General features: G+C 38.6%; 1 protein-coding gene across 1 annotated transcript in view; it reads left to right on the forward strand.

The window, feature by feature from the left end:
- LOC310886873 (uncharacterized protein) overlaps positions 1-23306 on the forward strand; it is a 227951-nt gene that overhangs the window by 141699 nt on the left and 62946 nt on the right. The window contains exons 29-32 of the mRNA XM_083812047.1: positions 966-1089; positions 2962-3014; positions 10093-10164; positions 17760-22652. The gene's annotated coding sequence lies outside the window, so the exon portion shown is untranslated. The remainder of the gene's footprint in view (positions 1-965; positions 1090-2961; positions 3015-10092; positions 10165-17759; positions 22653-23306) is intronic.

Below are 23306 nucleotides of genomic sequence, written 5' to 3' on the forward strand. Positions count from 1 at the left end.
GTGCCTTCTGTAAATGACAGCTTAGGGAGAATTTTCAATTGCATGAGACAGCTGTATCCCAAAACTTAATCTAATTACCACAGCGTAGTGAAAAATGTCACCCTGAATAAAACTGATACCATCATACATGTTCATGGTAAATTTTGACTTACATACGGCTATGTTCAGAATAACCTTTAAATTCTAAATCCAACTTGGAACTGAAGTAGTGCTTTTGTAATTAGAGGAATTTGAGTGTGTGGAATTTCTTTCTTGCTCTGAGCAGATAGACTTTGCTCACAGCTGTACAAAGTTCGGCACAGCCCTTTCCTGGAGCTTACCCTTCCGTGATAGCACATGTGACAAGTGGTAGATAAAACTTTGTTTAGCTTCCTTTTCCAAAGAAATGTTTTTCAAAATGTTTTCCAGTTCCTTTTCAGGAATGTAGAGAGGGAAATTACTCCCAGAGTAATGGTGTGCCTGCCCCATATGCTTTTTTTGGTTTTGTTGCACATGAACAATTGTACGATGGGTTGAAAACTTGAGTTTCTGGAAGGCCTTCATTTTCAGCTGCTGGTGTATGCCAATGAATCTGAATATTAAATCAGATGGAAACCAGCAGCTTGAAAACGTGCAATCTGCTCTGTGCTGAAATGCACATCTGTCTGAGTGCTGCAGATCCTTGGCTCCCACTAAGGTTGTCTGAGATAACAAAAGAGCGTGTTTCGAAAGCTCTGAGCATTTTTTTTAATGTGTAAAGTGCTGAATTGACTGTTCTGAAACCAAGCGTCCTGTTTTTCCATGAAAACAGATGTAGCAGAATGAAAACAGAACATAGAACAGCCAGCTTCCCTTACTGTGTTGAACCACCATGCTCCAAACCTCTTGGTATTGACAGTGCCTTTCCTTGTGGGTGGTGATTTCAGCTGAAGATGGTGGAGAGAAAACCAAATATAACTGACTTTCTGAATCTGCTTATTTCCCAGGAACTTCAGAGGGAGACAAGGACATGCTCAGCACCTTGAGGACTGGTCTTGAAGAGAGCAATCAAGCAGGCTTGGTGTGCATCGACAAGAGAAGAGCTGGGGAACTGATTTCTGCCAACAACAGGTAAAAGCTGCCAGCGTCTGTCGCTTGCCTGGGAGAATCCACATGTATCTATTTGGTGGTAAAAAGTTCAAGAATAACATTTGTGTGCAGCAAGGAGGGAGAAGACCTGCATCTCAAGCTGATGAGGAAGCCTGTAGGCCAGCTTGGTATTTTTAATCAAAGCGTCCTTGAAAAATGGCATCTGTACAGTTGTGTGTGCTTAGACTACATCTAGTGCTGTTGCTTTTCTTAGGCTAGCTGTTGCAGAGTGAAAGCTTCAAACGAATATTGGATATGTCTCTTGCATAAATAACTTCTTCACATGGAAGTGCTACAGTGAAAAAGAAACTCTATAGAAACATCTGTATTTGTTTTTGCTTTTTCTTTAAATAATATTTGGATTTCCACAAATTTCTAAAAGTTAGTCCAAGGACCCCTCCTAAGTGGACAGATCTATATCACATTAGAAGGTATTGTTTCTTGTGTTTCTCATTTATGCAGAGTAATGTCAAGTTTATGTATATTGCAAATTGTTAGCGAGTGGCGGTGTGATTTTGTTGAATCAGTATCAATGACTGAGGGCTCAAGTACAGCTGAGCCATAGCAAGTGGCAGTCTATAAGTCTGATTTTGTTTTCTTTTTACGTATCTGAATTAACTTTGTTAGAGACAGACACTGCAAATATATATATATGAAAGAGAACATTAAAACTCTCTAATAATTTTTAGCCCAACCCATAAGGGTGAGTTATGGTTTGGATACTTGGATTCAATCCTCCCAGGTATTGAGCAAAGCAGAGAAGGACTTGAAGGAGCTCAAAGTTTCCAGAAATAAACCCTTTCAGCCTTGTTACTTTTCTCACTTGTCTCAATGAGCAACTTGCTTCCTTTCAGAGGCCAGCTGAAGCCAAAAGCAAGTGGTTGCACATCCATGATAGCGCCACGCTCCACGGAACCCATGAATATCCCAGAGCAGTGCTGCTGTTGAAAATTGCTGTTGGGGGAAGGAGGAAGATGAGAACAGAGCTGCTGGCACCAAGACCCGAGCTAAAATCCCTTTGGCCTTGGTCAGTTTAGCTGCTAAAACACTGCACAGCCCCAGCGCCAGCAGTAGTATGTCAGTGCTGAGGCACAGCACTGCTCCTGGTACAAGGCCTGGCTTCCAAAGCCCGCTGCAATTCTTTCCTTCAGGTAGCAGCTTCAGTCTCATTTGTGGCTAGTAAATGTGCGAGTGTGGCCATGGGGTTGACAATCCCCATGGTTGATGATAACTTCGGACTCTTAACGATGAGGCCACGAGGAATGTAAAGAGTTTAGAAGGAACACAGAAGGGTGATTCAGGAGATGCCTTGCTGTCTCGGACTGCTTGTTCTCCAGTGTTAAGACATGGAAGCTGCTGGGTGTTTGCGGTTGTCGGGCGAAGTTGTTGACCAATGAATAGTTAGTGGAAAAGTACTGCTGTAGAGCGAATGGCATAAGAAGGGAGCCTGTCCTCAGTAAAGTTAGTTGAAGTTATTGTCATCAATAACGTGGTAGCAGTTGCTGATCCTAAAAGAACCCTGGTGTCCCTGTGGTCTCTACGCCACAAGGAAATAATTAGCATCAAGGTTTTGTGAGCTGTTGTTTGCCCAAAGCTTTCTTATTTGAAAGAACTCAAAGGTTCAGGCGTAACTTCTCGTGTTCAGGCAAACTAAAAATAGTTTATTATGCGTAAAGCCTTGACTATTCTCCAGTGTGGTTATGTTTCTGTTCCACAGCGACCATTTTGAAAGAACAGCTTTATTTGCCATTGCTAATGGCCAGCATGGATATTTACCAGACACAGGCATTTTAGTTTCTGCTCTATTATTCACAGCTTCCCTGCATGCTAAAATTCCCTTTATTTATGTTGCAGAAAGTGTGTTTGAGGACTTCTCCCACGGCTCTTCCACTGATGCTGTATCTGAGGTATGTGTTAAGCACTACTCCATATTTTGTTGTGGTTCATAGAAGACTTATAAGCCTGTCTCTAAGAAGAGTACTTTATATGGCATTTTTACTCTAATTTATAAAAATTTGGGGTTAAAATGTACTTAATACATTGAGATTTTACTTTTTTATTTTTATCTGAGTGCTATCTTTAGGTGCTGCAGTTATGTCAGCAAATAGCTTCCCCAGAATTTCCCAGAAGGTAGCTAACAATGATGCTTCCATCTTGGAAGGTTCCTTGAATATGGTTTGGGAAGTTAATCCCTTTATTTAAAGATGAGCAAGACTGTGGAGCATTGCTGTTTAAAATGTCTGCTATCAGGCCTTAATTATTAGTTTCCAAGCACCATTGACTTCTGAGTTATCTGCTGCAGGCATCATTTGTTTGGTACACCTCTGACCTTGGTGCATTTAACTGATAACAAACTTGAGGAACAATTAAATAAAAATAAAAAGCTTAGTTAATATAATTAACATCTGCTTATTAACAAAATTATTTATGGGAGAGCTGTCTCAGGTTCAGCTAATGGCTGGAATAATTTTTGCAAGAGAGAAAACCTTGCCTAATTGGTGAGGTGCAGCTACCCTGACGTGTTTGCAGGGCTCGCTGTCTGCCTGCAGTTTTGGGGCCAGATGCGCAGCTGATGCCAGTGGGCTCCAGCCATGGGCTGCTTTGCATGAACTAAGAGCCTGTCCTGTCAACTCCAGATCTGATTTACACCCGCAGGACAGGAGCATTGATAGTGTTGCTTGATGCAGCAAGGTGGAGCTCCCCTTCCAGTGTTAATTATGTACTTCTCCCAGAGCATGAAGCTGTGTTGACTTGGAAGATAAATTAGTTACCCTTCTACTTGCCGTCGGCCTTCCTGTGTCGGTTAAGGATCAGCTTGTCACCCTTCTTCTCTTTGTGGATCAGAAAGTCAATTAACCAGTTCCCCATTAGACTTGAAATCTATAGGAAAAAAAAAAATCAAACTTTTCTAAAGCACAGACTTCTTGAGTTAAACCACATTTCTTTCTCGTAACTTTGCAGCTCAAGGCAGGTTTTTATTTTCCCTGTGGTACTGAGATTCTTTTGTTCAGTCCGGATTACCAGCTGAGTCTGATTTACTTCCCAGGTTGTCACTTACCTTGTGTTTTTAGGATAAAAGAAAGTTTTCTTCATCTCTCTGTTTTTTGTTTCGTCTCACATAATGATGCACTTACGTGAGTTAAATTACTAGCGAGGACGCAAATCAGGCAAGCCTGTGCATATTCTTGTACAGCTCTTTCATTTCTATGCAGGAACAGATAAACCGGTGGGAATAACCTATTGTACCAACAATAGCACATCTTTATTAATGCAGTATTGTTAAGGGAGTGCAAATATTTTATAAAGACAACTCCTCAGTGGTTAGGCACAGCTTACATGGTAGCATGAAAGTATGTGACTGGTGGTAGGGGAAACCAGCATACAACCCTTACAGCTGCTGTCTCGTTTCCAGACAGCTGGGTTGTAGATGCTTAAAACATAGGAATGTTTTGGCAAGATTGGCTCTAATTGGATCTAATTTTCTGAAATACTGACCTTTTTCAAATTCCTCTGTTGCCTTTTGAGGTAGGGGGCACAGAAAACCCCAGGTCGTGTCACCAGAGGCGCTCAAATTATGGATGAAATTCCAGATCTGAAGTCGCAACAGGGTCGGCACAGCTTCCCAGTGCTGTGAGCCCCATATGGCAACCTCGTGCTTAATGACCATCCCGCTCCTGGAGCTGGGGGAGTGGGAGGACACGAGACTTGAGTTGTATAGGTGTAAATTTGAGGAAATGGTCCTTGCCACAGCTGTGCTGCTGTGCACTATGGCTGTTGCACCTGCTGCAGCATCGGCTCGCTGAAGTGCGTGAATCATTGCCTTTAGCTCAGTTGCACAGCCAAAAACCCCCTTGGGTGCTTCCATTCAGGTTGATTGGGGATATTTTTGCGGAACACAAGAATCACGAATCCTTGTAAGCAGGTTATGTTTTGAAAGGAGTTACAAAGGATTATGATGAGTTACTAAGATCTGTGCATCTTTACTGGGCCACTTGCTGGCATAGGATTTATTGGTTTAGAAAACTCTTCTTGAAAATAGCAGGTCTTCCCAGAGACAGCAGGGACATTAGTATTCCTTTTGCAAACATCAAATCAGCCTACTTCCTTACAATTTCATTGTAAAAAGTCTGCTTATGGCTCTCTAATGAACACTGCTTCCATTCCCACAAAGTGACATTTACTGAATAATGTGTTACAGCTCTCAGTGACTCCTTCCAAGAGAGTTATCATGAGATCTGCAGAGATAATTACCACAGTAGGAATCGAATACAAACAAATGCAGTTCCTCCCTTGTTTTAGCAACTTTCTGAGATTGCATTTGCTTCTCTCTCTGTTGCCAAGTACGTTTTTTCTATTTTTTTGTAGTGTCATTAAAACGATTAGATTTTGATTCATAAGATTCATCCACCGACTTAAAGATGATTGCAACAGTCCCACTGAGTTAAACTGGGGCTGCAGCTTCATCCATGAAACAATTGCACCGTGGGCTGAATTATAACCAATTTCTCATCACTGAAATCGGTTGCACCAGAAAAGTGCTAAGATTAAATTCATCCCATCTAATATTAGGCATGAATGTAGTCAGCCTTGCTTAATACGCTCCTACATCAGACCTGACTCGCCTGGGAATTGTCTGTCTCATCATTTGCTGTTGAGTGAATTTATCACGTGCGGTTTCCTAATTTAGATGAGTTGCACCCAGGCCTGAGTGTGGACATGTTTCTTCAGTCTTTTAGTTATGATTATTTTCAGGATATCAGTTTTGAAGCACCCATTTTATCTCCTTCCTTTGTAAAAAAAAAAAAAAAAAAAATATATATATATATATATATAAAATTAAGTCCTCACTGTTTTGTTCTCTTTTTTTATTATTATTATTATTTCCTCCAACAGAGTACTTGAATTTGTTCGAATTAAAAAAAATGAAAAAAGGTTTAAACCTCCTGATTCTATTTTCTATTCCTAAAATTATCCTTGCATTAGGAGACTGGGGGGAAAAAAAAAAAAAGCTGACAACTAGGATGTCACAGGAGACTGTAGTCTCAGTGTAAATAAGGTTGGTTAATATTTTTTCTCCCTCTTAAATCCAGTGTGATTTAAGCAAATGTTGCAATTGCTTTCAATTTTAACATGCTTTTAGTTTTACAGTCAACTAAGTATAATACACTGACCATAGCAGTATAAGGGAAAACACACACAGAAGGGGAAAAAAAAAAATAGAAAAGGAAACCTTTGAATTTGATTTTGATATAAAGAACACTTTTAAGATGGTGCAAAAATAAACATCATTATTCCACTTTATAGTATAGTATTAGGCATGTTCTTTTTACTGCAGTGTGTTACTTTTGCACGTTCCTTATTTAGTGAACGATTCTATTTCTATTTGTTTTGCATTATGTTTTCAAGTGCTTGTTGTTTTATGATGACCCTGTAATTAGAAATTTAATTTTGAACTTAACTGCTGATCTCCTTAAATCTCCTCCACAGTTGTTATGTGATCAGACAGGTTCTCTGCTGCTGTAAGTTGCCACTGCTGGATTAAAATCCACAATTTGGTCTGTGGTTATGTTTTGTAAAGATCTGACAGGTTCACTCTTCCTTTTATGCTGAGTGAAATTAGAAGTGCTTCATTTTTGTTTATCTACTTCCATAGGCAGTTCCTATATTTGTAGTATTCAAGTAGTGTACCAATACCAGTACAAGTTCTTTAGAACATCTTTGTAAGAAAATATCGAGTAATACTTTTGAGTTGAATACTAGTTTTTTTCAGAATTGGAATTGCAGAACAGAGTTTGAGCCACATCTCTGTGCAGCCTGGAATACAAGTGCTAACCCAAATCCCATATTCTGAACCCCGTTCTAGCGTTTTAGCTCACAGGATGCGTTTTTTTCTTCTACTAGGTGAAGTCTCTTTTTACGTAAAGAACTATGGCAGCAGCAGATCTCTTAGCGTGACCTGACCGAATCAAAGGGGGGGAGGCAGCAAAACAGAAGGACAAAGTGCCCTTACTATTATTTCTGATTGTCCTTTGTCTTTTCAGTGGACCGAACCAAATTTTTGGATCCACTCTTTCTACTCTCAATTTCAGTCGTTGTCGTCTGAGCTTTATGGGCCAGTTGGGTCTCTGCTTCAGCTAAGCTGTGGATAAGCTGCTTAGCCTTCAGCTGTAATTGAATCAAAGCCAAATTCCCAGGCCCAGAAGGTTCATCCCTATTTAAACAAAGGGAGACAGCCATGCATGTGGATCTGCTACTGAGGGGGAGGAAATTACTCCTTTGAAACCAAATCCAACAGGAAGATTGTATGTCTTTACCCTTCTTGAATTTTTCTAGTAAATATGTTTTCTTCATGTTAGTTAGCTCCTAAAAGGGTTTTACAGAAGTCAGAGCAAAAGACGTTAAAAGAATAAATCCCTTGTCTTCAGCTCAGCCAGGCAAGGTTTGCCTTTAGTGGCCACTTCTCTTCATCCTAATTTTCCAGCAGAATTTAATTTATCTATTAAGCAGATAACAATCTGGATTCAGCGCAGCACGTGTCCCCGTGGAAAATTTTGACCTCAGCGCCTTGGTGTGGAGGTGAAAGCTACGCACAAAGCACAAGGAAGGGAATAGGAATAGCTAAGGTATTTTTTCCTCCCAGCACTTAGGCCATCCAGTCCTTACTTAGCTGCACCCCTGTGAGGTGTGTAAGACAGATAAATACGAAGAAGGTCTAACAGAAATGTGTCACAATTTTTTATTGGTTTTACTACATTTTTCTTTAAAAAAAAAATCCAAATACAAAAAATCCAAATATTTTGGCTTAAGCAATGAAAAACTTTTCCCATCATCTTATTTGCAATCTCTGCTTGTTTCAAATGCAGTTGTTTTCTCAATTGTTAATTAGGGCTGAAGCTTGTTTTTCTGGGTTCCAGCAGTGAACTAACTTAGTTTTGCAGCTTCAGGAGCAGAGGTGACACCCTCTGCTGAACGGAGCATGCTGCTGGGGTATGTTCAGGTTCTCATTTTTTATTTTTCAGTTCTAGATGGTCTTTTATAGGTTAGCACTGGAGAAAGGTGAAGCACTTTTCCATTGCTCTCATGCAGCATATGTACAGAATCTGTACCTTGCTGTTTCTGCAAACTCTCTGGTTTTGATCATCTGTAATTATTAATATGCTATGCTTTTTGATTGCATATCTGTTTAGGAAAGCTGAGATGAAAGTCAAATATGGTAACGTTTTTCTTTTAGTTTATTCATAAGGCCTCAGGAAACTAATGAGATTTATTCTGTGAATTAGTTTATAATTGTGCTTTAACTGCACTGTGACATTTAATAATGTCAGAAGGATTTTGCTTTAGGCAGAGTGATTTCAGCCTCTGTAGAAAATTAATTACCATTTTCTGAATAAACCACTTTTTTGTGAGCTAAGCGGTATTTTCAAGGTTAAGCTGCTTTCTGATATTTTGAGAAAGTCTTTGAGAAAAGAAATGTATTAAGATTGCAGATCTAGCCTCCTGGTTCATATACAAGAAGCTGACTGTGTTCAGTAATAACAAATCAGAACCTATTGTTATTATAAGATTTTTTTCAAATACAGCCCTAATTTTGGTGTTCTCCGGTGCCTAGATCTCATGTGCTGGGTTTGGAGAGCTGCAGAGTACCCAGGTCTTCTCCCTGTACAAACACCACCTTACACTGATATACTCAACAAGATGGCACTCCCTCCTTTTCTCTCATTCTCTGGACCTACAAATCTTTTTTGTAGTGAAATGAGTATAAACTTATATATATATATATATATATATTTTTTTTTTTCAGTGGAACCAAGAAGAAACATTAAATTTACATGTTTTATTTCTCAGGATCAGAGCTCAATCAAATATTTCAATGTTTGGAAAGTGTGAATCAAGCTAAGGGTTAATAAAGCTTTCTTAAAAGTGATTATATGAGAAAAAAATAGAAAAAAAAATCAGGAGAAAAAATAAATGCTGGATATATGCTGGGGTTTACATTGCAGGTGTTTACAACAAGAAGTGATCTCTAAATATCTTAGTCTTGGTGGCGTACAGCAAGGTAGGAAGAAGATGGGTGACCAAGGAGAGAGTGTGGAGCAAGTCAGCAAGAAGTCAGGAGCCATTTTGTGTCACATATGTGCATTACTGACTTCACAATATGGATCAGATACAATTACCTTCCTTTGGTTATAGAACTCATAAAAATCACTAGCGTTGCTCAAACTCCTCAGTTTCTCATTTAAAATAAACAAACAAAAAAGCAAACAAAACCTCACACACTTTAAAATAGTTGATTTCTCCCAAATATTTAATCATTAGAAGTTTCATTATAATAACAATTTCAGGGTGCTTCCAATTAACTTAACAATAACTGTATCTTGGGCCAATAAATGTTCAGCCTTGGGCCGTGAATTTATTAGCCCAGGAAAATGGTTATTGCCTCATAAACAGGAAGCACCTTCAAGTGATTTAATGACTCATGTTTCTCTCACCCTTCTTAAATTTAATCCAATAAACAGCTGAGAAGAGAAAGAGATTAAAAGTAAAATAAATAAATAAATACCAATTCCACTGGCAATTACTTAATCACAAAGTTGTGTTAATAAGTATTTGAGAAGTCAGTCCACCACATTGCAGAATAATCTGAAGTTGTCACTCAAGTAATTCACACAATGTTAGATGACTTCTATTGTATTTTATTATGTGAATCATTGTATAAATAATAGTTATGGTAATATACTGTCTTTGCCATTAACATGGTGTCCTATATCAGTGTTCAAGGACTGTACATGAAGACATGCAAATTAATTGATTATTCTTAAAAAGGATAACAACCTGCTCATTTCATCAGGCAGAACTCGATATCGAGGCTGTGGGCTGCTGATTTTATGTTTCATTTTAAAAATTCTGGTTAGTATTTAAAATATATATATATATATATTTTTTTTTTTCATATGTATGTCAGCAAAATTTTTTCTTCTTTGACAGTGTCTACAGAGGAGTATTTGGGATGAGGACAGTTGGAGGTGGGAGTATGAGTGGGCTGCTTGGGGTATTTTGGTAAGTCTTATGCCTCTTAGTTTTAAGATTATTTCAGTATGGTCCTGCTCTGGAATATTTGCAGCATCTTTTCACATCTGCTCAGTTTTTTATAATTTTTCATTGTTTTCTTGTTGTAAAAGAGTTTTTTTTTGTTATGTAAAATTGTGAGGCAAGAACATGTAGCACTAAATTATTATAATCAGAGTATGGCTCGCTTTTTACACGGCTTAACCTCTCCCTGTAATAAACATTAAGACTGAAACGAATATAAATAACTCAATGAGTAGCTCTTCAGTGGGTTTTAAGAGGTAAGAGCTCTTCTTTCAGTATGGTGTTTTTTTTTTTTTTTTCACCATCTAATTTGAGAGCCTGGCTTTCCTTCTCTATTTTTTCTGGGTGGTTTGAGATCTTATATGTGGAAAGTTGTGTCTTACTGCAAACAACTAGGAATCCTGGTTTTAAGTGCTGAAGGCCACTTTTGTAAGGTTATTTAGGCTTTCACAGTGAGGAGAGGTGACAGGGATTTCCAGAAATTTCATGGGTTTAAGATGAAATTTAGTCTCCTAAATTTCTTGGACACAACTGTGAATTTTTTTCCCTTACCATTTTTGTGCTCCTGAAAACCCAAACTTATCAGACTTATTTCCAATTAATGTCTATTCTGTCCATGAAGAATAAATGATACATTTCAGAAAGTTTCATTAATATTGATGAGCTTTACACATGGCTAGTTAGTATTCAAAGTATTTCAATTTGTTATACAGAAAGAGTTTCAACCATTAATTACGTTCCGGTCATTCAATTTTCATAAAATTGAATAAAGTAATGTGTTGGAACAGAATGATGTGTTTGGACCAAAAATATCTTTACTACTTCTACCTAGAAGCAGAACAAAAATGTCTTGCTCAACATTTTTCTTCCACATTTGCATGGCCTATATTTCAGGTATTTATTTTGTTTTGCTAAGTCTATATATAAACATAAGGACACCAGGAATATGTATACCCCTTTGTGTTGGAAATACTGTTCCTGCTTCCTTGCAGATGTGGAAATGAGGCAGGCAGATGCTCAGATATATGTAAATATTTAATTTAACTGAGATAAGATCCACATATAACTTCAGGGAGTGAAGATAAGTCATACAGACCTCATAGGTTAGAATAATGTGTAAATTTGAGAGAATTTAGTTTTCTTTGAATCAAAACTTTCTTCTACTTTCTCTTAAAAAGCTATAGGGTTGTCCTTGTAAGAGGTAATGAAAAAGGCAAAATTATATTTTTCATGCTTGCCTGCAGGTTCTTAAGTTTTGTTCTTCATATGGGAAAGTATTTTTATGTACAATGGCAATGGTTGTTTCAACATGAATCTTTGTGCACACAGATGTATTTCCCAGGGAAGTCTTGCCTCTGTTGTTGTAGATGACAAATGAACTGAAACGGCATTTTCCGATCCTGAGAAATTCCTTTGAATTTTTTTAATTCCGTATTGTTTTGGCAGCGTGAGAATTCTTACTATTTCAGCAGCTGAAACACGTTAAAATGCTGTAATAATGAATTACACAGAACAACTGACAGGTACAATAGAAAGCAAGGAGACGGGATCTTCAGCGTTGCAGCCAATTTGGAAACATCTTATCTGTGTTTATTTGACTGCTTCAATTATACACTTGAAAAAATACTTGTATGATGCCACCACACAGTAAATTAGTCCAAAGCAGACTACATTTTTTCCAATTAAATCAACTATGAAATAATATTTTAATTAAAATCAAGCAGTTTTACTTGTTTTTCAGTTGTTAATGAGCTGTTGGTTGAAGTTCAACTTCAGCTTACCGTGGGACAAAGAAGTGGGTATTTAAGACACTGAAAAGAAAGTGGTGCTCGGACTTTCGGATCTTTTAAGTACTTCTTGAAAGATTATTTTAAATTAGCATTTTATGATGTCTACTGCAGCTATGCAGAAAATGGTTCTTTCATATTTTCTTTCCCTAAGAAGATGTCACTTTAGAGACTCTGTAAATTCCTAAAATAAGTCTTCTGTAGTTACTGTAAAGGTACTTCTAAAGTGTCAGCAACACACTGTCATTAGTCTGGAGTAAAAATTTAGATCCTGTCCATAGTGTTTCCCAAGATAGGCCTTGTGGACCCCAAGAATAACTTTCTGATTTTTTATTTATTTTTTTGTGGGGATGGGAAGGTAGAGTAGAATGAATCTTAGACTTTTAGAAAGTTTTCTTTTACGTCTCCCCGAATAGCTTAAATGCTGGCATTCACAATGGGAATCATTAGTGCTGTTTCCTCAAAGTCACTTTGACTTTAAAAAGAGGGGTGTAGAATTGACTGTTCATTGCTGAGGGGCTCTGCCAGTGCACAAATGGCAGAATATAACGGGTTGTCCCTGTTAAATCATCTCAACCCACTTGTGCTACAAGCTACTGACTACTCTTTTTCCCCCCCCAGTTTGTGTGCTCTGTGTGCAGGAGTTTTTAGACTGACACTGCAGTTGGCCGCAGCTCAGTATAAGAAAATAGGCTAGAAAAAGACAGTATAACTAGTCAGAAACCAAAGAACTGGAAATAGATGGTTATCCTCAGTTTGAACAGGGGTTTGGATCAGACGGCCACCTGAAGTCTTTGCCAGATTTACATATTCTATAATTCTTAAATTTACATATTCTGAAATTTGCATATTCTATGATTTCTGAAATGGAAAGGGAACAATGTGAGATGCTCACACAGTAGCTTGAAATGAAAGGAGTATTTTTTTTTTCAGTTGGTTTACAGGTACTGAAATATAGCTCTACTGAATAAAAAAAAGCCTGAAAACGTTTGTTGTTGATAATAGTAAAATGACTTTTTTTTCTTTTACATTTTATGTAGGCTGTTTCTATCAGAACAAAGTTAATATGATCACTGGTAGCTCATTTCCTTTAGCCTATCTCACCGAACAATTTAGGCTGTTTTGTTTCAGAACTGGCATCAACAGGCTTCAGATCATGAGAATACTTTCTGGGTTTTATGTTTTTACACTTCTGCTGATTTCAAGAATGAATTGAAATGAATCAGGTCTCATAGACTCTGAGGAGTCCTCTCCCATGCGTTCTTGTTTCCTGCAGACATGAAACTACAAAGCATTACTAGAGTCAGGTAGCCAAGTATGACTTCACTTCTTCAGAGAAATGGATCATGAATTTGAGGGGTATATACCTGAAACTAGTTGTCTGCCACGTGTAGATATTTTGGAAGCAAGAAAGAAGAATAAAATTCCATGGAAAACCTGTGGTAGGGATTTGGTTCCTTAAACCTTATAGGAAAGGCTACGTCAGCTGGTGGCCTGCAACAGGATGTACCAGGTTGGAAGGCTTCTCCACAAGATGACATTTTAAATCCCAGCTCCTTTACTTGTGAAGTTTTGTGTATGGAATTTGGGATTGAAATTACCGTCCATTTGGATGGGCTAAAACTTGCGATATTTTTTGTGATGGGAAGATGATGACTGCAGTTGGCAGGAATGGGCTAACACTGCTGAGTGGTCCGTTTAGGAGGTGACTGGGAATGTTTTCATTGGCTTTAAACAGTGCTGATATTTACCAGCAGATATTTACACATAAGGTTTCTGTGAAAACCTGAGACTATTTTTGCATTTCCATGTTGATCACACTTGGCTTCCAAATCAGAGGCTTGTCGTATAGCTCAGTGAAGTCACTTATTGTACCAGTCCTGCTATGGCCCTACCTTGCCTCACCACGCAGTTGCAGTTCAGTTAAATTAATTTTGATAATTAATGAGTCAGTGCAGTAGATAACATGATAAGTGACGTGATAGTAGCTCAGATCTAGCTGATGTCATGTTCTGCTGTGAAGAAAGGCTTAGCAGTTGAAAAACTCACCACTTATGCATCCATATAGACAAACCCTTCATTTTCTTTAAGGAGTCTAGTTAACTAACAGAAAATATGAAGGACTGTGTTTTACTGCTTATAAATAAAATTAAGCGCTACTGAGATAGTTTTGGTTAAATCTAGGTCTCCAGACAAAGTAGGTGGCCTGTCATGAACCATTTGGGAATGTACAGGAAGTTTTTTAAACAGAAGAAAAGGCTTTAGAATCACTTGTATTCATAAAGCAGGATAATCCCTTGGCTTTATTGCCAAGTAACTTTGATGTGGAATTAAACCAAATTTGCATTTTAATACCTAATTCTCTGTATTTCCTCTTTGGAGTAATCCTCTGTTTTGGAGAAAAACATTTTGAAGCATACTTTGGTAGATTGTAATAGTGTTCCTCTATTGAGAGATGGAATCAATACGGTACAGAAAAGTTCATGCACAGGTTTTAAGGAAGATGATGCTCGGAGAGACATGGCATTTAATTACCCTGACTCTAAGTATTCTTAATCCTGATGCTCCCCAGTAGAATGACACAGTTGTTGTGTGATCAGAAGGAAGCCACTTAGCATCTGCGTTTCCACTGCACTGTTAATGATAAAGTATTTACAGGGTTGCTGTGGGAGCAAAAGCAATGGAGGTCACTTGTGGTGTTTGCTGTGGTTTCACCACACCTGAGGAGGAGGAGGCTGGTGCAATTCCAGGCTGGGAACCTCTATGGCCCCAAGGGAGAGGACTGTTTTGTATCATGATGATGAACTTCTGCCACCACTCAACTGAGAAAGTTAGTGCCTTTCCTGGACTGAGGACACTCTGTATTTTCTTTATTGGCAATTTTGATCTGTTGCATGACTCTCTGCAAATCTTTTCAGCTATGTGTCCCTGTTTCTTCTTTCCCAAGTATAAAATGATGTTATTACTGGCTTCCTAAATGGCTATGTGATCCAGAAATATGAGGCACTATTTGTAAACAAAATTGCTTACGGTCATGTATGTCAATAATGTGATTTTTTCCTAAGGTTTTCTAACTTGTGTTCCACCATTATATATTTCCAGTGCTTGTAGCGGTATCCAAAGCAAGCAGCAACTTGAAGTTGACCACATTTGTCAAATGATGTAATTTTTGCTTAATATATAAGGCATCCTAGAAGCCATGCTAAAATATAAGATGTAATCCTAACAGTTCTTGTATTTCCTCTGTATTTATCCACCCATGTGTCAACTAAGAATGCTTCAAGCCTAGTAGGTGGCATTCCGTCCCATGGAAACTATATATTTATATTCCTTAGCGTGAGGTCTTACTGAGGGTAGAATCTGGACCAACAGATTTGTCACTATTAATGGACTGTAAAATAAACTTCAGTGCTTTGGTTCTGCCAAATATCCACTAAGCGTGCAGGAATCAATACCTTATTTTTATATTTATAGAAAGCTCTTTAAATCTTTAAGAACATGAACAACAGATTGAGGGAAGGATTGGAAAATGACATGGACATTGAGAAAATTTAGAGGTAAAATAGTGCTAGTGATTAGGTGCTCTGAAATATCGAACGTCCGGGTGTAATTCTTCAGGAGTGCTTGATGTGGCAGCTCCTGTGCTTTTCCCTGGAGCATTAGCGACAGCCAGGCTGTTTCTGACAGCGAAGTGGATAGGAGGGATCAAGAACCTGACCCAGACCAGCAATTCCCAATTTATTAGACTCTTCCCTGAAGCTGAAGTTAGAATTTTAAATCTCTTTTCAGCTCTATTATCGGGTAGCCAAGACAAGGAATATTCAAGGGCATAAGACAAAATATATTATTTCTACTTTATTTCTATTTAACCTTCACAATGCAAAGTGATTTCTTTTTTTCCTGTTGGAGTCAAGTAGTTGTACCTTCTGAAGAGAATTAAAATGGGAAATATCTTTGAGCAAGAATTACAGAGGTGTGTAATAATCGCCTGGCATTTCCATACTCTCTGAAAGCAGTTTGAAGCTTTAAAGGGGGCATATTGTTCAATTCATCATCTTCCATGCAGCATTTTTACTTTTAGCAAGGGACATACATCACAAGGCTCAGCAAGTTTTAGAAACGGATTCTCAACGTGGACAGATGGTGTTTAAGATGCCTGATGAGAAGGCTGACTTCCTCAGAGTGAGGCAATGTCAGAAGAGGAGACAGCTTCTTCGGTTGTTGTCTCATTTTGCAAAGTGACCAGTGTTGGAAGTGTAGCACATTCAGCCGCTGCAGCTCTGAGCACAGCAAAAATTCTTCAGCAGACTGGAGGCAGCTCGGATGTGAAGCACACAACAGTTATCCATGCACGTGGCAGCCTCCCGGAAAGAGCAGCTGAATTTCCAAACTTCATACTATGATCTTACCAAGCCTGGGGGCTCCTGAGCACCCTGTGATAGATTTGTGAAGCATCTTTTCTTCCCTACCAAGACTGGAAAAGTTATCCTAAAGGGCTCCATTGCGTGTCCCTAAACAGAGAATAATTAACGACATGATTTGCACCGTGATCAGCAAGATTTTTGTGCTTTGAAACTTGCCAAGCACTTGCAAAGAGCCTTCCAGTCTCAACTTCTGTTTTCTTTTTATTAAAGTAGAAAATCATTTTCAATCAGCATGCATATAAGCTGAGAGTGCCAAGTTTGTGCAGTTACAGTAGCTTCGCAAACAGCAATCCACCCCGGGCAGCTGTTAGATGCATTGTACACAAAATAAGACAGCCTGCAGCGTAGCACTTTTATTTTAACATTGGAACTGGAGCTGGGAGAAACAAAGCTTTTATTCCGGTACAATAGCAAGCAGAAAGGGAAATTATTTAATTGCAATTTCATACCGCAGAAGTCTGTGGTATGTTCAGGAGCATACACAACTCCTAGGCATTGCTTAGCATCCTTCTATACCAAGTATTAAGCACACAGGAAACAGAAAGACCTTAAGAAATCTTTCCATAGGATTTTAACATCAGTCTATGTGCTTCTTCAATATCTTGGTATCATTTTTTCCAAGAATGGTTTGAATATTGTATATGCTTGAATACTGAGTAGGATTCAACGATGAGGAAACTGAAGGCAGAAGTTATGCTTCTCGCTCTTTATATTTCATGGAAATTTTATGTTTTCATTAATATCTTGGCTGAGAAAAACCCTAACAGTTGAAGATCTTTATTTTATCTGTTTTACATGGTCTTTACACAGGTTAAATTTTAATTAAAATTTATTTTTGAACAGCCCAGTAGCACACGTGTAGCTGACAGTTCGCAACTAAAGCCTTATAAATTGTCCTTATAATTGTTCCAAGTGATAAGATGAGGTGAAATGGCCTCAGGTTGTGCCAGGGGAGGTTTAGGTTGGAAATTAGGAGAAATTTCTTTACTGAAAGGGTTGTGCAGCATTAATACAGGCTGCCCAGGGAAGCGGTTGAATCACCATCCCTGGAGGTCTTCAAGAAACGTGTGGATTTAGAACTTAGTAGCATGGTTTAGCAGTGGACTTGTCAGCACTAGGTTAAAGGTTGGACTAGACGAACTTAGAAGTCTTTTCCAACCTGAATGATTCTATGATTCTTTAGGAGGACAAGCAGTTTCTTTTTCCTTTAACTGAAGTTGCTTGTTTTGCAAGTGTCGTTAAATGTGCTTATTTTAATGAGTTAAAAACATTTAGAGAGGAATGGAATAATTTCTGCGTGTGTCTGTCTGTGATCATTATTATCAGGTACCTTTTTTTCTTTCTTCCACAGGTACATTTAATTGGCTGTTAAATGGTTAATGAAATCAGGGTTAACATCATGCGATGTCCTTAAAGCCGATGAAGAACTACTCGTTTTCTGCCCCTGAAAGGAAGATGAACCATTGCTATAAACTTCAAGGTCTTTCATACAAGCATGAGCAATTAACATCAGTCGTTCAAGATCACACCTGCTTATGATCATGCTGGTATTATTTTTTCACTGATGAAAGTAGAGAATTAAGTAGTTGTTTTCTTTTTTTTTTTTTCTTGCAAACTGTTTTATTCAATTATTACTTCCTCTCAAATTTGAGGGGGCATTTGGGCTACAGGACATGCCACCAAGCCTTGAAAAACCATTTAGGAGGGAAAAGTTGCAACTTTTAATACCATGCAGTAATATGCACTCGCTCTTTTTATTTATTTATTTATTTATTTTTGCTCTATTTATTTATTTATTATTTTTCCCTCCTAGGAAGCCATTATTTTTTTTGTAAAATTTTCTTTCACCTTCACTTGCCTAGTTTTAATGATCAATTGGCTGGCTTTAGTGCACTACATTTCTTAAGCATGGAAAACTTAGAGCTGGAATAATTTGAAATTAATCAAAAGATTACCCAAAATTGATCTCATTTGTGACAACTAAAGGACAGCATGGTTGTACTTCTGCTCTGCCTTTGATTTAATGTTAGCATAGTGAGACACTGAATTTGCGTGAATGCATGTAATCCATGTCAGCAGGTTTGTATTGTGACTTCTGCTGGTACACTACACTTTTTTCCCTCTTGTTTGAAAATCAAACATTTTTTGAAACTGAAGTGTTGTTTTGGAAGACATTTATCCCCTTGATCAGAAATATTCAAGCTCTTTCTTGTGTGAGTCTCTTGGACTAATCCTTTGTGATAAGATTTACAATTTTTAGATGCACCCTTGTTCCTTATGTGTGTGCTGACAAGGAATTAGATATTCATCCCCAGCAAATAAAACTGAGAGGAATGAATGGGGTTTCCAAGAAGCTGCCTCTTCAAGGTGTTGCGTCTTCAGGCTGAGGTACAAAGACCAGCTTTTTATAATGCAGATCACAATATAGCTCCTAATTTTCCATCCGAGATGCTTAAATGCTTCCTGCTGTCTTAGTCATTAATAAAATAAATTAACTTTACCTATAAATAAATTTAAAAGTTTAAATCTTAATGAGGTCATAGAGATGGAAATAAAGGAGTTATATGTATCCATAAACCTGGGGACTGTTGTGCACTTACAGCAATACAGGCTTTCATGCTCCAAAAAGTAAGAATCATCTTCTTTCTCTGAGAGTTGAAGTTCAGGACTAGAACTGTCTACCCAAATCATGATGGCATGCTTGTGTATGACCTCTTCCAAATTTCTTCCTAGTCTGCATGTGAGTGTCCAAGCTAATCCTTGGTTACAAACTGCTTTTGAGTTGTTTGACCGATCCCCCAAAGTTCCATGCATTGCTCTCAGGACCTTAGCCAGGCTGAAATAACATGAACGTTTTTCCTTTTCGGGTTTTCTAGAAAAATTAATCTTTGACCTTTCTTGGCCCAGTTCATTTTAGTAAAGGATCTGCACACTGAGCTATGAATTTCATTTTGAAATGAAAAAGAAAAAATGAAAGAGTGGCAGCAATGATTCCTGTTGAAAAACAAAAGCACCCTACTTGTGGCTGCTCCTTTGGATTTATTCCTCCAAGGAGCAAATAATTCCATGTGGATGCCATTGCAGCTTCATTTTTGTTTTAAGAGAAGACACAGGATTTTGCTACAGAGATGATACTTTGACAATAGACAGTAAATGAGATCTTGATCCCATCTGAGAAGTGACAACCTTTTCTCTTCTGCCAAAGCTTGACTCCCTTCTATTTGTAGAATAAATGTCATGGGGCAGCGGTGCAGCTGTTAGTTATTTGGGTGATGTTGAAATTTCAGGGGTGGTCAAGAAATGGAGAAAAAAATTGGGAATGAGAGTCCAGAGGCATTGTGCTTGAGAGATAACTGTAAGAGATGGATTTATTTTGGAAGATGGTGTCTCGCTTTAGAAATGAACCCGTCCACCTGAAGAAAATGTTCCTTCTAAAAATAATAGACCTAGTGTGTATTTTGAATTTACCTTCCTCCAAAATGACAAAGCAGCCCATGGAAAGCAATGTTTCTGTTTCCGTTGAATTGCTTCTCTGTAGTGTTTTTTTCCATCTGCTCAGAGCTGGAGGAGACTCCTGCTCCCATGTCCCTTCTCACAGGTGTTCCTCAGCGTAAGAAGGTTTCATTTTAAAAGGCAAATCCCTCCAAACAATCCTCCCCCAGGTAAAACAGAAACTCTTTCTGTTCAATTGCCTTTCATGCGATGTCAGCCAGTGACTGCAGAGGCTAGCAGAGCCTTGCCTTTTCTCCTCTGTTATGCTGTGGAATTGTGAAAGTTTAAACATTTGCATGTCTTTGATGTAATTAGAAAGTGATGGGACAATGTCTTCTCCCTCCGCTGGACCTCTCTTCCCGCCAGCTGCTGGTGAGCCTCCCTGCATGGCTCAGCCAAACCCCAGACAGGGAGAAGGGGCAAAAAATGTATGAATCCTATTAATTAGCATATGTAGAAAGGAAAGCTTACTGCTCTGTGCTCAGTCCCAAGGACACACTGGGAATCTCCACCGGTCTGAATCAGACACAGTTCATCTGGTTCGAGTGCTTAGTGCCAGGGATTAAAGAATGTGAGCTGAGCCGGGTGCAGCTGAACGTGCATGTGAAGCTCAGAGCTGGGTGGATTAGGGGCAATTGGATCAGTATGACCAGGCCACTGAGATGGAACAGTGGTCCAGATGGCAGGGTCTTACAGTGAAAAAGAAGGGATGAAAATATTTCTAGCAACATCAGCTGGGTGTTTTGTCTTGGAAGAGAATCTCCGAGGGGCTGAAAGTGGAGATAGAGCCCTTTGTGATGAGGACATAAGGGTCTGAATGCATCTTTATCCATTACTTTTAATGAAGTGGTTTGAGAGAGATTCAGGAAGTAGGAGAAGACACATAATGCATGAATAGATATGACAATGATATAATTTTTCTTTTTTTTCCTTTTTTTTTTTCTTTCTGGAGGCTACCATAAATTTCATGCCAGAGGAAGGGACCAGGGAGAACGATGTAATGCTGCACAGTGAAATGAACAAACAAAAACTGCGACGGTGGCAGCTTCTCAACCCCATTTTGTATCTGTAAAGTGTTTATGATCCAGCTTTGCTCAGGGAAATGCAGGGATCAATTCCACTTTTTTTTTTTTTGTGCTCCATTATTCTTTGATTTTCCTGCACCAACACAGGAATGTCATTCTTCAGCTTTGTGAAGTAGAAATTACTTTCTTCCTCACAGAGCACTGTTAAACCCAGTGATGGGAATTATGCAGTATAGGATCTATCCCATTCTTTAGCAAATGTAATTTAAAAATCTAATCAACTGTTGACCTGGTTTGTTCACATTAAGCTTTGACAAACCATTTTGTAGGCTAAACGCAATGCTGTTGAGAGATCACGAATGTGCTGAAGGTTGTTGAATTGAGGTTTGGATCTCTGATACAAACGTTGCACTAAAATTAATGTTTGGCTGAGATGCAGGCTCAGACAGGGTTTTTGAGGATGAATTTTGTAGCGCTCAGGTTTTGAGAAATGTGAGAGAGTTCCTTTTATTTTTTTTTTTCTGTTATTTTTCTCCAGTCAGCCCCTTGGGTGAGTTGCTTTGATGAAACTTGGCAGATACATAAAACTTGCAGAGATCTCTTTCCTGATATTCTTTGTCACAGGGCATTGTCACAGTGTCAGTAAAGAACAGAGCTTGTAGAGGCTACAAATACGGAAAGGGGTTGTGTGTTTCTTTTTCTTTTCTTATTTTTTTAATACAAAACTGTAAACAATAAAAAAGGGTGTACCTGTCAGCAGAAAAATATGCATAAACTGTAAGTTTTACTATTATTTATTTTTGTCCTGTACTTAAAACAATTCCTTGTTCTTCATGTGGTTTCTTTTGTCTTGATAAGGCAATGAGAAATATTACCTTTCCAGTGACTCTGGTAACCTCGCACAGCTGATTTTTGAGAACTTTATTTTCTAAAGCTAAATTGCTTGTCACTGTAGCATTAATGTAAAGAGATTATAAGCTCCTTCTGTTTCTGTCTCCTTTGTTCACTTGGGAACGTAAGCCCCAGCTTCCCTGCAGCCTGTTACCAAACACAGCAGTGTATGTTTTCAGGATGCAGAATTTCTCCATGTTAAAATACAGGAGTACAGTGGAGCGGGAAGAGGTGAGATGTATCAAGAACTCTGTTCTCCCCTCTGTTACCAACATGCATGGACAAGGATTCTTGCTTTCATTGTTGATGTGTTTCAACAGACCAATTTGATCTGGGCTGTCGTGAAGGCTGGGCTCAATTCCTCCCCGAGATAACGCGGTTCTGAGGAACTCCAAAATCTGTAAGGCCTAGAGAGGGAACGCCTCAGCTTTATGAGTGCTTGTTGGACGTTACAGGACCCCAAATCCCCCGAAATGCCACTATTAATTGTAGTATGCATTGGATCTGAGTGAGAGGGGGATTGTGGAGGATCTGGGCTGCTGCAGGCCTTGAAAACTGAAACACAACCTCCTGCCCAGTAGAGTGCAGTATGTCGCCTTCAAATGCATTGTGCTCTACTTCCTCCTTAAATATTTTGTTCCAGCCTATGCTATTGTTAAACTCAGGCTTCAGATTTGTCTCTGCTGTTTTACTGGGTAAATTCTCATTTACTGGATAAAACTTCTAATTCCACCTCCTTACGGACAGAGATGGAGTTCACGCAGTAAAATCGTGCTGGAGACTAAACACAACAACACAAGCAAAGCCCTGTGGCCTTTGAGTTGCAAAGTACTGTGGTGGGTATGCATGGATCTAGATGTCAAATTAATTATCTGAGGTTTAATTAGCTGTAATTGAAGTGACCTATAATTTCATATTACTTGACAGGTGTGTACTAACAGATGCCCTTTCCCTGTCTACTTCTGACTTCCTTTCCTTTAAAAAGGTGGTGTTGCTAATAAGAGATCTATGGAAATGGCAGAAAATTTGCAGTTATTTCCGCATCTATTTCCCTTTATGAAGAACATGAGCCCATCTGACTTTGAGAACACCCTAGCAGACCAGGTTCTGGTCCTCCTCCTTAGAGATGCATCTAATTAGTGCTAATGAATGAGTTGACCTGTGGTGAATTCTTACTTATGAATAGCCTTCAGTTCTGCTTCATAGTGACAAGCCACCCATATGAGTTGTGCACCTGAATCCTCCTCCTCATAACAAAATTGCCTATTCTCAATGCAGAATAATAACCTTTACTAACAGTAATATTATTTCCCTATGCTTAATCATGCAGTCCTCGCAGGGCTGCTGCAAGCACCCAGCTGTATTAAAAGTACATCTACACAGCACGTGTGTGTGTGGACTGTTCTTTAAAATAGTTTATCTAACCAAAACAAAATAACTTCTTGCTGCTCAGATTTAGGAAGTGTTCAAACACAGTTAAGGAACGGATT

Source organism: Anser anser (assembly GCF_964211835.1).
Source record: "Anser anser genome assembly, chromosome: 26".
In the NCBI taxonomy this organism is placed as follows: Eukaryota; Metazoa; Chordata; class Aves; order Anseriformes; family Anatidae; genus Anser; species Anser anser.